Source organism: Lolium perenne, chromosome 6, assembly GCF_019359855.2.
Source record: "Lolium perenne isolate Kyuss_39 chromosome 6, Kyuss_2.0, whole genome shotgun sequence".
Lineage (NCBI taxonomy): Eukaryota > Viridiplantae > Streptophyta > Magnoliopsida > Poales > Poaceae > Lolium > Lolium perenne.
Window position 1 is genome coordinate 126,090,481 of NC_067249.2, and position 3,853 is coordinate 126,094,333.

At 44.6% G+C, this 3,853-nt stretch overlaps 1 long non-coding RNA gene across 1 annotated transcript; it reads left to right on the top strand.

Annotated features, from left to right (window-relative positions):
- Positions 1–277: 277 nt before the first annotated feature.
- LOC127334611 (uncharacterized) lies at positions 278–2,596 on the top strand. Its single transcript, XR_007872313.1, has 2 exons — positions 278–1,402; positions 2,122–2,596. It is a non-coding gene; the product is annotated as an uncharacterized lncRNA (long non-coding RNA).
- Positions 2,597–3,853: the final 1,257 nt, after the last annotated feature.

Here is a 3,853-nt window from a genome sequence, read left to right on the forward strand (position 1 = left end):
ATCTCACCTAATTAATTTAGGGTTTTGAGAAGAGAGGAGAGTAAGTGCATTACAACTTAAGTTGCATGATTGAATTCAAACCTAAGTTGCATTTGAATTTCAAATTCAAACATCAAATGAAAATCCCATAATTCAAATGTGAGGTAATGCATTAAGCTAATTATAAATAATAAAGAAGGAAAATAGTGGGCTACCATGGGTGGTAGCTATGCATATGCATCCAACCATTAGATCTTGTATAGGGAGCATGAAATTGCAGCGAGAGAGCACAAAGTATTAACAGAAGTAGGCAACGCCGTCAGTAGCACGCCCGCTCATTAGTCCACAAACTCAATTTATTCTCCGTCGTCTCCCCAACCCATCTTCCCCACCCGTCCTCTTTTTCTCTCCCCAACCTCCGCCCACCTCCTTCCCCTGACGACTGGCCGCACCTCCTTCTCCCCGTCGAATGGCCACATCCCTGTGCCGCCTCGCCACCAAGGTGCGTCGCGCCCTGCTCCACCCCGGCGGGCCGCGCCTCCCTGATTTTCTATTCATCTCCCTGATTTCCCGCAAAAATAAAGCCATGTTTGCTATCTTTTGCTGCACCTGAGGTGCCTTTTCTATTCTTAGTTCTCCAAATCTTTTCTCAGTCCGGTGGTTCTTGTGTGCTGAGGATCTGGGCTTCCCAGATCTGGACATCGGTGGGATTGAATGGGTCAACAGGGATTGTATGCTTGTTTTTCTGTCCATTTTTTTTGGCTCCAGATCCTTCTTTAATGATATTCTTCTCCCTCGTCTCTTGCATCCATGAGTTCGTCATTCCTCAATCTGCTTATTTTCTCCTCTTCAACCTCCTTTAATGGAGGACCTTCGGGTTTCTAGAGGAAGCAGCAGTACGTAGAGGGGATTAGTGACGTTCTTCCCTCAAGCTGTTATCCAGTGCCCATCGAAGGGCCTTTACTTAGCAGCTAGAGCATAGGCTTCTAAAAAATCCAGAGCGTCGGTGGCCAGTTCTCCCTCTCACACGGTTAAAAAGAAAGTTCTTGCTCTTAATTTCATTCCAGAGAATGGTCTATTGGAGCGGCTTTCCGTTCGCTGGAGTAACTGAGTTACAGCCTGTGATGCTTTTTACCTCAGGTTTAATACTAGTATAATATAGCATGGTTTCTATCTTAAAAAAATAACTGTGCTATCTGAAGCGAGAGATGGAGCTGGATCAGATAGAAGATTCTTTTTGTTTCAGAAATTTGTTGCAAGAGATTTTGGAGGTTGGGAAAAAGCAAGTATGTGAGCCAGAAGGCATCCCACACGTGCATCGCCATTCGTGCCAGCACTTGCTGCTTACTGCTTATTTGCTGACGGCTTATTGCAGAGCTGCGTGGCAGCCGGAAACCTCGACGTCTCGTGCATACTCGGAATGGTATGATCGATTTTCGCAGTAACAAAAACACCATCTCCTCGTTTTTGCTCCAATATTGCAAGGAATCTGATATTTTTTTCCTGTCGCGCGTTCTTGATTCGTTTCTGCTGCATTTGGCTCTCCACTGGTTCCGCCGACCCTAAAACTTCTTTTTTGGTGGTTCGTGTTTTTTCTGTTTTTGTCAGATTTCGCGGATAGCCCCATTCGACCGATGCGCGCCTCATCTTCTGAGGCTGCATATGTTTGATTTGTTGCAAGTTGAGATTACCATCAGTTCACACTGGGCTGAGGTTTTCTAGATTCCAGCCGTTTTGATTCATGTGGTGAACAGCTGATTGGATCCTCCCACCATGGATTTCGTCTCCATTGATGCGGGGCCGCCCTATCTTTGGTGTTTTTTTCTTTTTTTCTGAAATTATTTTTTAAGATCCACTAATTCGTGCAAAGAGACGTTTCTACCTGTTCTCATGGTTCTTCCGCAAAAAAGAACTTGTTCTCATGTTTGTCTAGATCTTGTAATTTTGTTGGATGATAGAGCTAGATCATGTATTTTCATTGGATGTTAGAGCAAATTGCAAATAATGGTTTCCATATTTGTTCTTTGCACAACACAGTTTCTTTCCATAACAGAAATGCATCTTGTGATTTTATAATATGTTCTCGTTTTCCAATCTATTCGGTATATGAGAAAAGGAATGGTGGTTGCCATTTGTGTACAGCTATCTCGATGTGGGCTTTTCCTCCATGACCAGGCCGCGCGACCCTGCCCTCCGCGTCGCCATCTGGTTCCTGGTTGGGGAGGCGCTGCCCTCGACCTGGCCAAGAAGAGTCCACGTGCTCGTGCTCGTCTGACCACTTATCCGGTGTGACTACTGGACGAGAGAGGAGCAGAGCTGAGGGCACGCCAGAGGCGGACGCGCTGAGCGGTGGCAGAGGGAGGGCTGGCGGTGACAAGAGCTCCTCGCCCATCCCCACCGGATTCGTGCTTCCGCGCGGAGTTCCACTCGAGCGCCAACCCGGGGAGGTGGCCGTGCCTGCATCCCTTGGCAACTAGACATTGCCTTCCACACTCCAAACTGAACATATCTACATGTGATGAAAAATTAACCTAAATGTTGGGAAAGTTTTGAAGCCCACACCAGCTACATTTTGTTCCTGGCACGGCTGCTAATAAAATGCACTGTTTTGCATCCACTTTGACAACTTATGCACGGAACATACCAAACTAGAACCGAGCCGTCAATTCAATCGCATGCAGCCGCGCTCTGACAAAAGAAAAACTGCCTCGATACAGCTAGCAAACGAAGGGCACCACCACCGAGCCCGGATAGAAGTGTGCTTTCAGAATTTAGTATTAACCGCATGCAACAAAACGCTACAAAGATAACAATCGTGCTCTAAACAGCTTGCGCATTTAACCATAATACAACAGTTTTACCAAGGCTACGGCTATCCTGAACAACTACACTTTCCTTAATCAATTTGAAACGCACACAGCAGCAACTACATTTTCCTTAATCAATTTGGACCGCACACAGCAACAACTACATTTTCTTAATCAATTTGAACCGCACACAGCCGACAGCTCACTGGAAATGACTCACAACCGTAGCCGTCGCAATGTGTGTTTTCAGAAGCAAAACAACAATGTGACTACAGTAGCTACTAGTACTTGTAAGATACTGTACCTAGCAACACCACACAGCTCTGTCCGTTACCGAGACAAAGTGTGAAAACAGGTTAAAAACGTCAAACTGATCACGGTGCGGTAGCCGTAGCACGAACGGCCGTTACATGAAAATGCTCCCGGGTATTTGATCTGAACGTCAATAGAATAAAAACTCTTGCAATCCAATGGTTGCTACCCTATGCACAGCTACCACGCTTGGTAGAAAATCCACGTCGTAATAAAGAATATGAACAATACAAATATAAAGTAAAGCTCATTAGAGAAACTTGGAGCTTTATTGATAATCACACAAGATACATTGTCTTTACAATATTCAGATTTGAAAATATAAGATATTACAACACATTATAAGAATTGACAAAATGAAAAAGAAAAAGAAAGAAAATTACAATGAAATGATCAATCCTAAACTACAAATTGATCTTCATGAAATCCTGGATCAAGATGATCTTGCAATTCATCTCGATCATCTCCCAAGTCCCTGCATACACACAAAGAGAAGAAACAAGTTATGCCAAGTGGCAAAGCCACTTGGCAGATTAGAAAAAAACAGTGAAATGGTGGATAATACCAAGCTCTGCCGAGCTGATCCTCTCACATCCAAGTGCAAAGCATCATGTACACACACACACAGGCAGCTGACACTGCATGTGTGCATGCTAAACAGCACACCAGCACAGAGAGGAGTCACCAAATGAAATCACCACTGCTGTCGACCAGAGAGAGGAAGGGAGAAGCATATATAACCTTTTTTGAGCCAA